The 12,526-nt window shown below is 39.3% G+C and overlaps 1 non-coding gene and 1 pseudogene across 1 annotated transcript; both read right to left on the reverse strand.

Moving 5' to 3' along the window:
- Window positions 1–9,766: 9,766 nt before the first annotated feature.
- On the reverse strand, window positions 9,767–9,873 carry LOC112534424 (annotated as a pseudogene).
- A 138-nt stretch (window positions 9,874–10,011) lies between these two features.
- On the reverse strand, window positions 10,012–10,108 carry LOC112534425. The gene has a single exon (XR_003078713.1). It is a non-coding gene; the product is annotated as a small nucleolar RNA Z103 (small nucleolar RNA).
- Between the last annotated feature and the right edge of the window lie 2,418 nt (window positions 10,109–12,526).

Raw genomic sequence — 12,526 nt, forward strand, 5'->3', positions numbered from 1 at the left:
AAGAGGCACGATAGCGAAGATCAATCCATCTCAATCTACAAAAAACATTGCCTTGGGCATGCAACCCAAAAAGATAGAAAGACTGCTCGCTCGAAGTACTTTCGGAGAGTTGACTGAATCCCTTCCCTCTGCTCTGAAGCAGGAAGGACTTTCAAGGCAAGCGAAACTCTTTTTTAAAATAAGGTGAAACTTTCATTGCTAAAGCCCTTTCTTTTCACTGAAACCGTAGTGAAAACGATGCATTCTGTAAGGGCTTGAATTAGTTTACCCCGACTTTTTTAAGTTGAAAGGCATGACACGGTAGAAAAATCTTCCCAACTAGGGAATAAATAGGTTTTCTGCATATCTTCTGGCACCATCTTTATTTGATTGTACCCTGAGAAGCCATCCATTCGTCTACTTTCTTAATAAGGTAAGGGAACGAACTTCAAGTACTTCGTAGGACGGCGCCATTTGCTAAGATGTGCTTCCACATCGTGAGCTTTAGTGCACAAGTCGTCGAATCCCTTAAAGGTTTTGGGCAGGAGTATCGACGACAAGCTTTAAAGAAGATTGACTCCTCCTTCTCCTTTAGGATAGGATCGTCGTTGGTCCTTCTTTCACTAATGATCTCACCATTTTCTAGTAGTTCGCGTGAACGCGCGAGGGACTCTCCTTTCTATCGCTTGCGCTTGCTTTTCACTCTCAAGACAACGATCTTTCTCTTCTATAAAGCAAAGCAAAGCGCATGGCGTTGAAGTGAGACAATCGAAAGCATGATGAAAGGAGTACTATCCAGGTGCGAAGAGCTCGATCCGGTTTAGTATCAGCTCAAGCTTACTTACTAAGCAAACGTAGGCTTGGGCTCGAACAAGAAACGGATTAAGCAACTTGTGCGAAAGCCATTGGTTGCTTGTTAGCGCTTTAGTTTGATTATAGGGCGTTTAGTCTTTACTAATAACATAGAAAGAAATGAAGATAAGCGAGCCAAGCGAGACCTCCTTTTTTACTCATTGTAAAAGAAGAACTCGTAGCGGGGCTATAAGTAGGCCGTTTGCTATTGCTATAAGGGTTGCTCGCCTTTATACGGCTTGGCTTCGCTATCGCTCCTATGTAGTGGTCGGAATCAGAGCCAAGGGAGGAGTTCACAACCGCTTTCATTCTATTCTTTTTGAGACTTAACGAGCGAAAGGCGTAGAGGCGCTGTTCACACATTTTGGTGAAGAAGCTGTGATTGGTACGGTTTTCAAACCCGTGAAGAGCGGTCTCCAAAGCGGAGAACACCCTTTATCAACATCAACCTAACCTGTGCGCTTAAGAAAAGGAAGCGCTTTATTAACATAAAGAAAGGTCTCCAAAGACGAGAAGATTGAATAACAGCATCCATGCGGAGCGAACTGTCGGACTAGGAGCTGCGATTGCTTTTGTTTCAGAAGCCTCTAAATAAATGGTGAGAATCTGTTCTTGGTGGTAAGGCAGTAGCCTTTTCTTCAAGCAGGGCTTTCTCGATAGCCAGAAGCTCTTCCTTCCATTAATAATCTGGGCTTGTAGTTGAATCGAGATTTCCTGTAACTATGGTCTTCTTTGACTCGAACCCGAGGGTGTCTTTAGACAGCTGTTCACTCATCTTTCTGTGCTTTGCTTTCCCTTGTTCAAATGGTAGGGCATGGTTTTTCTTTTAGTAGGCATAGAGTAGAAGAAATTGATCGATCGAGGTCTTTCAGATACCCAATCCCACTAATGAGTAGGGCTTTAGAGCAGGTGTGCCGAATTAGCCTTCGAGTTCTGGCTCTTGAACCAAGAAGACTTATAGTTCTGCTTCGACAACAAGGACTTAAGGTTCTAACTCGACTTCTGGTTCTACTTCTGATTCTGCCTTGACAACCTCTTTCCTGGTTCTAGACCAAGCCCCCTTCCCTTTTTGGAGAAGAGTTCATTTCTTTCACTGCCTTCCCCGGAATCAAGGTTTCACGATGAGGCAAAGCAAGAAGCTCATTCCCAATCCCTAGTGTCAACAAGGCGGCTGGGCTAGGAGGGGATTGCGTCGATCTTCCGATCCGACCCCCGATCATCCAGAAATATTTACGGATGATCTCGACCGTCGATTTTCAAACGGGGTCTGATCGCCACGAAACCGGTGCCATTGCGAAGCTTGAGTTAAAAAGAGTTCGGATATGCCCTCAGATCGGCCAAAGCTCGCCGGAAAGGCCAGAAAATATCGGCTGCCACCCACTTTCTCTCTCCACCGCAACTACCAACTCCGGCCACCACTTGCGACACCGCCACCGCCAAACTGAAGCCCAGGCCAAGAGGAGTCGATCGCCACCAGGATCAGCGGCTGCCGACGCTAGAAACGCACGCACGGAAAAAAGGAAGTTTCGGCTGCCTTCCTTTCTCCCATGCCTACCGAATGCCACATCAGCCGAGCTCGGCGCCACTACACTACGCCTCATTTTACTGACGTGATACCGACTCTTCCTCATTTTCTCTCTTCCATGACCCCGACGCTTTCCTCTCTCCCTTCTTCTTCTTCCTTCTTTCTTTTCTTCTTTCTTTCCTTCCATATCGACTTGTGGTCCCTACATTTTTCTTCCTTACCATTTGGTCCCTTAACTTCTTAACTACTAACAATTTCGCCCTGCAGAAATTCCAATTAACCCCTAAACTTTTCTTTAGCTTTTCAATTAAGCCCCTAACTATTTAATTTGGGCCAAATTAGAATTATTGAAAATATACAATTACATATTTACCCTTGCTTTTAAATGTAAAAGTACCAAAATTTCCTTGCCAATATATTTAATTACAAAAATACCAAACATACAAATTTTCATTAAAACCCCATTTTAATAAAATTATACCTTTAATCCTTATTCAAAATTAATTTTCCAATTTAATCCTAACACACAATTAATTTAATTAATCAATTTGCTAAATATTTTCCAATTAAAATTTAATACCATTAGCTAATTAAAATGCTCTTTTCCCCAAAAATTATTGTATAAAATATCCTTTACAAATTCTTCCATAACTCTCAAATATAGAATTTAATTTATATATATTCATTTGGGGGAGAAATTTGAATAACCAAAAATATGGTTTATTTCTCAAAGAATTTACTTAATTAATTTTTTAAAAATCAAATAAATTAGATATAGAAAAGAACTCCCTTATTTGTCTAGCATTAAAATTTCCATTTAATTTATTCCAATTTAGACCAAATAAAAATAAAGTAAAATTAATTTTAGTAAAATTTCCATTTAATTCATTCCAATTTAAACCAAATAAAAATAAAGTAAAATTAATTTTAATAAAAACTCATTTATTAATTATTATTAGTATTATCATTATTAAAGAAAAATTCCGGGTATTACAACTATTTTTAAATAAAAAATATTATTATAATCTAAAGAGATTTACATTCAATTTATTATTGATTAAATTAAATATGTATTAATTTATTTTAATAAAAAATTATAAATTTATTTTAAATAAATATAAAAACAATAGAAATATTCCACAGAATATATGAGTAAATGACTTTTAAAAAAATTAAAAGCTAAATTTTTTTTATTTCACATTACAAATAAATTATAATTTATTTGGATAAAAGTTCATTTTGGCCCTCAACTTGTCTTGCAAGAACAAAAAAAGTCAAAAAATGAACATTTTGATAAATAAACCCATAACTTAAATAGTTCAGACCAAATTAACTCTTAACCAATTATTTGCAACCCACACGCATTGAATATTTAAGTGAAAGCTTTTACATTTCCATATTTTCAATTTTTAAGTCTTTATTTGGTATCCTTCGTGAACCCAACTTTATTTTATTTTCTAAATAAAAATTAAAATATTTTATCTCATTTTCATCTTATTAACTTACTACACTCAGACCTCATCTATAAAATTCTTCTTCCTTCTTTTTTTTCTTCTTTTGAATTCATTCATGAAAACAAATCATTGGCCAAGAGATTATCATTTTTTCCATATCTAGATTCTTATTTATATTCAGATTTTGAATATTGGTTTAATTAAAGCTCTTGGAAAAGAACATGGCAACGGTGAGAGAGGGTGTTAAGATCATTGATTGGGTTTTTTTTTTGTATTACTCTATGTTTGTTTATTTAAAAACCTAGCCAGTTATATTTTTTTGATTATATGATCTTTTGATAGAAATTAATCTTTTTGAGAAATTAGATTGAAAAAAAGATAAAAGATAATAAAACTTGAAGGATTTGATAACAATTGCCATAATAATTTTTCTTTTTCCTTTTTCTGTTTAATTTGAATGTAAAAAACATTTTGCATATAGTAAACTTGTTGGGTGTTTCAAATTAATTTTAAAGCTCCAAGTTGCTTTTCTTTTGCTGTTAATAAAAAATAAGAAGTAATATATAAGCTGTTAAGTTTGTTAGTAGATGGAGAACAGAGGTAGGTAATGGTAGATGGTGATGGAGAGTGGTGGTTATGATGGCAAGCAATGGTATTTGGTAGACCAACATTGGTAAAAAGCAACAGTGTGATGGTGGAAAGCAATTTTTTTCTTTTTTTATTATTAATAAAAATAATTAAATTAACATAAGTTGATTTAATTTATTTTCGAGTGCGAATAACATGCTCAATATTCAACTCTAGTTTGGGCTGAATTGGTTTAAAAGAGGGAATTTTTCACAAATATTCTAAAAGGCTAAAAATATCACTTTTACTGCCAAGAAATTTTTTTCTCAAAAATGTTGTAAGTTAAGATTTTATTTTAAGAATATTGTATAATTTATGAGCCACACGTGAGTGAATATGTCCTTCCTATTCTTAGAGCCTTGGGAAACATCCTCGGTTGATAGATAAGGATGACTGCATTGAGGTGGACATTCCCGCCTTAGGCCAGTGTCCCGATCCTTGACCTTAACTGGAGAATAAGTATAGAACGAGTCCGACCATTCAAACTCCTCCACTAGTTGAGGAACTTATGAGCTTGATAAAATTTTAGGCCTACTTGAAGGAGCTCGAGAATGTCCATCTTTTAAAATTTCTAGAATCTCCGTAGTAGAAATTTCATATTTATCATTTTGTAATTTTATATAAATTCAGGTCTTGCCTAATTATGCTGGCAGACCGAATTTAATTTGTAGTATCTAATGGCTAAAGTTTAATCGTGGAAAAGTACCAATGGACAGAGTCTAAATTGCATTTTGTTTGAGTTAGTGAATAGTAAGGCTTACTACAGGATTTGGTGGCCTTACGCCTACCCATTCCCTAGTGCCAGTCACGGGCCCACAGATCGGGTCATGACAAAGTTGGTCTCAGAGCTTAAGTTTAGATTTTCTTCGACCTAGTTTAAGATTCTTGGTACTGCATAGCTAGGATCAAGTCTGTCCTTGTTTGTTTTCATTGACTCTAGTGTTTCAGCTTTCACTGTTAGAGAGTCTATCTTTTCTCTTTCTTGTGAGCTTGTCTTTGATGCTATATTGAGAATGAGCGCTGTAGCGATAGCAAGATTAGAAGGGCGGTAGACTCGTTGTCGTTTATCCAAGTGACTAGTGCAGACCGGCCTTAGGTGCTTCGATTGTTGTTTCGGCGGTGGGCGCCGCAAATTAGAATTGGTGCAGAGTGTAGTTGCAGTCGTGCCATAAACTGCCTCGTCATCGCATCAAGTATCACCTTAATGGAAAGAATCGAAGTTAGTACTTGGAAAGTTGAGCAGAGGCGGAGCATATATGGTTGAGTTTTGTGGTTATAAGAAGCATAAGAATTGTGGTTGGTGTATTTTTCGGACGCTCGGAATCCAGAGAAGCTTAAGTGAACACTATTTATTTTTCTATGTAGAACAAAGTATTTTAAATACAATATTGGGCCCAGTCCCGCAAGAACTCATTATGGAATTTCATTGTTAGGCATGCACAGTTCCATAACTCATTTTTTTAGGGCATGCATCATATATCGTGCATTGCAACCCTTGGTGATAAGGGGTATCATCACCCTGATACGCAATATTGTAGAATTTTATATAAAAAAAATGACTAGAGATTTTACGATTTTATGAATGTATTTTCAAGATAATAATAATTTTTATTAGTGATGATTATTAAGTAAATAAATAAGTAAATCTTTCAAAGTAAATTGTGTTAGCTTGGAATTTTCTGGATGACAAGCTTAGTTGCTGTGAGAATGAATTTGTGGCGCAGTAGGCTCCATGTTGGACTGCAGAGGAATAGAGGAGATTTCTAGATTCCAGCTGAGTGGATGGAATGGTTTTGTATCGGTTATCGCAACTAAATGGATGATGTGATGTGGATGATGTGATGTGAATGTTAAGGATATTTTGTACGTGCAAGGGACACGTCATTAAGAAAGAATTTGGCTAATTGAATTTTGGCAGGACTGGAGTTGGTTTGGACCATTCATTTCAAAGAAGATTCCTTTTACTCGCGAGCAGCTGATGACAGCTTTCAGAAAGCAGAGGAGTTATGCGAACCCGAAGTGGGAGCGCGTGGGAATTTGTAATAGGGAGTATGTATTTCCAAGGCGTCTTGTATGCAAGAAGTGATGCGGTTTGGTAAGAAAGGTGAGTTAGCCCTTACGGAGTGGAACCCTTGGAATTATCGGCAGGATTGATGAGGTGGCATACAAGTTGGACTTGCCGCCAAATTTTTCTCGCAGGTCAATTCGGTATTTTGTATATCTGTATTGAGGAAGTATATTTTCGATCTTTCGCTCGTGTTGCAACCTCGGTGTGTGGAAGTAAGTGAAGATTTGACTTCCGATGCACAGTCAGTCATAATCGTGGATTCTCAAGTTCATCAACTTTGCTCTTGAGTTTTACTGATAGTCAAGGTTTTGAGGTTGAATTATTCTACCAAGGAAAGTACCCAAGAAGTCGAGTTGGAGATGAGAGGTTCTTACTCTCATTAGTTTCGGTCTTTGTGTGAGCATCTTTCTTTTAAATTCGAGGATGAATTTTTATTAAGGGGGGAAGAATGTAATACCCGGAAATTTTCCTTTTAATAATAATAATATTAGTAATAATTAATAACGAGTTTTTATTTAAATTAATATTACTTTATTTTTAATTAATTTAATTGGGGTGATTTAAAATAGAATTTCAATGCTAGATAAAAATAAGAGAGGTATTTTTCTATATCTAATTAGTTTGATTTTCAAGAAATTAATTAAGTAAATTCCTTGGGCAATAAATTATGTTTTTGGCCACTTAATTTTCTCCCCATATGAGTATATGAATTAAATTCTATATTTGAAAGTTATGAAAGAATTGGTAAATAATATTTTTATAAAAAAATTTATTGGGGAATAGCAAATTTTAATTAGCTAATGGTGTTGATTTTAATTGGAAAATAGTTAGTAAATTGATTAATTAAGTTAATTAAGTGTTAGGATTAAATTGATAATTAATTTTGAAATAAGGATTAAAAATATAATTGCTTTAATTTGGGGTTTTAAATAAAAATTTGTATGGTTGGTATTTTTGTAATTAAATATGTCGGTAATGGCATTTTGGTAATTTTACTTTTAAAAGTAAGGGTAAATAAGTAATTCTCTATTTTCAATAATTTTCATTTGATCAAAATTAAATAGTTAGAGGATTAAATGAAAATTTTGCAAGGCGAAATTGTTAGTAATTAAAAAAGATGAGGGACTGAATAGTGAAGAAGAAAAATTCAGGGACCAAATATCGATATAAAGAAAGAAAGAAAAAGAAAGGAGAAGAGGGATCAGGGAGAGAGAAGAGAGGGGGAGTCGGCTGCCGTCCATGGCGGGGGAAGAAGGAGGCCCCGCCCGACCGAGGTGGCGGCTACCGGAGGCACATGGCATCCATGAGCACGCTAGCGGCAATGAGCAGCGGCTACGAAGCGCGGAAATGAGAAAGGCAACCGCAACTTCCTTGCCGCCATTCGTGGTCTTTCTGGTAATCATTGCTGATGGTTCTGTGCTCAAAATGATCAGCAACTTCTGGGCTTCCTTTCCTGACCATCGCCACCCCTTGAGGCTGCCGGAATTGCAAAATTCGACTAGGTGAAAAGAATAGGGGTAGTTCGAACTTTTCACTTTTTCTGTCGGTGCCGTTGAGCTTCTGACGATCGGAGGGCATATCCAGACTCTCCTCAGCTTAAGCTTTCCAATGGCACTAGTTTCGCAGCGATCGGACTCCGTTTGAAAATCGACGGCCGAGATCGTCCCTAAATCTCTCCTATTGATCGGGGGTTGGATCGGAAGATCGGACTCCGTTTAAAAATCGACGGCCGAGATTGTCCCTAAATCTCTCCTGTTGATCGGGGGTAGGATTGGAAGATCGGGTGCTGGGATCATCATCCGCGCGTTGTTTCGAGTCCGTAAGCACATTCGGATCGTCGATCGGACTCCGGTAGCTGGAAGCGAGTCGACCGAGTGATCAAGAGTCTTGGTAATTCTCTAGCCCGTAGATTTTATAGTTTGCTGATAAAAATTATATGTTTAATTATTGTGTTGAGCATTAGAAAAATTATATGAGGTTTGTTTGTTAAAATAATAAATTGTCGGACCGTCTGCCAATAATCGTGATTTATAATATGTGGTGGAGTCGGAAAAAATAATAAAGTCTTGGTGACCTAACTCCTGTTAAATAAATTGTTGGAATTTGAATTTTTTTCTGGCAGGTTCTAGACCCGTTATACGAGGGGTCGACGTCCGTGTTTAGGGGAGGTTCTGCCGAATTTTCGGTAGAATTTATCGTGTCGAAATTCTTAGACAGTTAATTCTCGGAGTCTAGGCCTAGGGTTATTTATTAAATGTTTTACTTTTTCTGATTGAATTATTCCCGTTATTAGATAAATCCATCAGTTCGGCTCGCTCCACCTAAGGCATCGGAGAGAGCTAGGAGGTTGTCAGAATTGTGAGTTAAAATCATATATCTGTTTACATATGTCATGCTAAGATTTTACGTAGTAGTTTTGATTAAGTGATTTAATATTTAATTATTTATTTAATTACTATTCATATATGTATCTGCCTGGCGTGCGTGGATTCTCGCCAATGGGCCCGATGGACGCCTTGTTGCCGCTCGGCAATGGGGGCCGCACAGAGGATTCTCGCCAATCGGCCGACGGCAGACTGCTCGCCAGAGGTGTCGCACTGCGAGGATTCTCGCCAACGGGCCCGATGGGCGCGCTGCCTCGGCAATAGGGGGCTAGCACGCGAGGATTTTATGGCAACGGGCCCGTGCATGCGAGCTGGCTCGCCAGTGGTGGCTGGTGGGCTTGCGATGCTACTCGCCAGCCGGCCTGTTAGGATTTATCGGCAAGTGAGCATAGGCCCGTCAGGATTTATCGGCGACGCAGCACAGGCTTGTCAGGATTTTTCGGCGACGTAGTACGGGCTAGGGAAAGTTTCAAACTGAAGTTGCTTGCTTAGGGACCTTTATGCTGAATATAGTCAAAATTATGCACTTTTTGGCTGGGAGCTCGGAGCACACCCTTATGCCATTGCACGTGATTCTTAGTCCGAATGGTTTCTTAGGGTGTGATGTGGTTCCTCGAGAAATTTTCAAAGGATTCTCCAATCCTATAATGTGATTCCTCGAGAAATTTTCAAAGGATTCTCCAATCCTATAATGTGGTTCCTCGAGAAATTTTCAAAGGAACAGGTTCCCTAGAGTTCACATTTCTTTAGACCTAAAGACCCAAATCAGATTTAAGCTCAAGAGGAACTGGTTAATTCAATAATTTATTAAAAACCAATGATAAATCCACTAATAGCAAATACAAATGAATTAAACACAATTTAATTAGAATGAGAGATGGATCAGTTTTCTCACTTGAATTCTCTTTTAATAAAGAAAAAGAGAAATAAAAATGCTCAGTTTGTTCATTGTCGATCATCTGGGGAAATAATCATCACTTTCATCCCATCCCATTCTAGGTGATTCCAACTAATTAATTATTTCTCTATCATATGATAGAATTTCAATTTAAAAATCCGTTTTCTCTTAACTCAATAAAGAAAAATTCTAAATAAATAATTTTGGTATGACAAAACAGAAATAGAGAGAAATCTAGCTTGGACTCCCAAAATATATTGAGAGAAAAACCGCTCAATATATTCAGCTTCCATAATTTGGAGAAATAATCATCACCTCCCACCTTTATTTCTATGTAATTTACTCAACAACTTTGAAATAATTAATTGATTTCTTATTACTAATAAGAATAATAAATTGTTATTTTAAAAAAAAAAAAGAAGAAGAAGAAAAAGAAGAAGATGGATTAGAAATCTGGCTTGGATTCTCAACTGAAAATAGAGAATTAAAACATCACAGTATATTCACCTAATCATCACCTTACACCTCTATTTCTATCTAATTTACTCAATAACTTTAAAATAATTAATTGATTTTTTAAGCATCCATAGTATGGGGGACTTGCATGCAGCACTGGCTAGAATAGAACTTGGATGTGTGCTCAAGTCCGCTGAGTTTGTGGAATTACTTAGGATTTTGAGACTTAACCCTTTGTGCTGCAGTGTGGGGGACTTGCATGCAACACTGGCTAGAACTTAAATGTGTTCTCAAGTCCACTGAGTTTGTGGAATTACTTAGGTTTTTGGTACTTGGGACTTGGGGGATTCATGGACCTTGGAGCGCGAAACCTCAGGGCTATTTTTTTAAGAATAAATTGGTTTTGATTTTGCGTGTGGGAGGAGGGGAGGGATGAATCGGAGTGACGAAGGGCTGAATCTCAGTGGATCGTGGCAGCAAGGCCACTCTGCCACTTACAATACCGCGTTGCGTATTTAAGTCGTATACAAAGGATTCACAAATTGTAATTCATACCTGCGGCGCTTGTCCGCCGCGAGGGCTTAGCCAACGACACGCCTCGGGGCCGAGGGCTCACCGCTGGTCCGCAAACGAGCGGCCGGACAACATGTTGCTTCCGGCCCGGATTCGACTTAAAGGTGTTCAATCATAATCCAACAAGACGGTAGCTTCCACACCGGCTTTTCAACCAAGCGCGATGACCAATTGTGCGAATCAATGGTTCCTCTCGTACTAGGTTGAATTACCATTGCGACACAATCATCGGGTAGGGTAAAACTAACCTATCTCACGACGGTCTAAACCCACCACGCTCCCTATTGGTGGGTGAACAATCCAACACTTGGTGAATTCGCTTCATAATGATAGGAAGAGCCGAATCAAGGATCAAAAGCAACGTCGCTATGAACGCTTGGTCGCCACAAGACAGTTTATCCTTGTGGTAACTTTTCCGACACCTCTAGCTTCCAAATTCGAAGGTCTAAAGGATCGATAGGCCACGCTTTCACGGTTCTCAGATTCATCTTTGGAACTCGGAATCAAACGAGCTTTTACCCTTTGTTCCACACGAGATTTCTATTCTTGTTGAGCTCGATCTTAGGACACCGCGTTATCTTTTAACAGATGTGCCCCCAAACTCCCCACCCCGACAATGTCTTTCGCTCGGACGTCAAGTGAAATTGGGTCCAAAAGAGGGGCGTAGCCCCTCCGATTCACGGAATAAGTAAAATAACGTTAAAAGTAGTGGTATTTCACCATCGCCAGTTAAGGCTCCCACTTATCCTGCACCTCTCAAGTCATTTCACAATGTCGGACTAGAGTCAAGCTCAACAGGGTCTTTTTTCCCCGTTAATTCCGCCAAGCCCGCTCCTCGGCCGTGGTTTCACTGGATAGTAGATGGTGACAAATGGGAATCTCATTAATCCATTCATGCACGTCACTAATTAGATGACGAGGCATTTGGTTACCTTAAGAGAGTCATAGTTACTCCCGCCGTTTACTCGCGCTTGATTGAATTTCTTCACTTTGACATTCAGAGCACTGTGTAGAAATCACATTGTGTGAGCATCCGCAGGGACCATCGCAATGCTTTATTTTAATTAAACAATCGAATTCCCCTTGTCCGTACTCGGGCCCGAGTCGATTGTTCAATGCTCGGAAAGGCCCCGAAGAGGCCATTCCAGTCCCCGGCCAATACGCGGTGACTCGCTCACCGAGCAATGAGTACCCACCGACACCGACGGGTTCGGGGCGGGACCCCGGCCCAGCCCTCGAGCCAACTTTTCCGAGGTTACGATCCATTTTATCGACTTCCCTTGCCTACATTGTTCCATTGACCGAGGCTCGCTCACCTTGGAGACTGATGCGGTTATGAGTACGACCGGCGTGGATGGCACCTCGGTCCTCCGAATTTTCATGGGCCGAGGGCGCACTGCACACCGCGGACGGCGGTGCTCTTCCAGCCGCTGGACCCTACCTCCGACTGAGTCATTTCCAGGGTGGGTGGGTTATTAAACAGAAAAGACAACTCCTCCCGAGGCCCCAGCCGACGTCTCCGGACTCCCTAACATTGTCGCCAGCCGCCACGTCCCGGTTCGGGAATTTTAACCTGATTCACTTTCAAAGTTCGCACGCGGATGTGCTGTCGGATGGGCTTCCCCCGTCTCTTAGGATCTACTAACCCATGTGCAAGTGCCGTTCACATGGAACCTTTCCCCTCTTCGGCCTTCAAAGTTCTCATTTGAA

Source organism: Ricinus communis, chromosome 1 (assembly GCF_019578655.1).
Source record: "Ricinus communis isolate WT05 ecotype wild-type chromosome 1, ASM1957865v1, whole genome shotgun sequence".
Classification (NCBI taxonomy): Eukaryota; Viridiplantae; Streptophyta; class Magnoliopsida; order Malpighiales; family Euphorbiaceae; genus Ricinus; species Ricinus communis.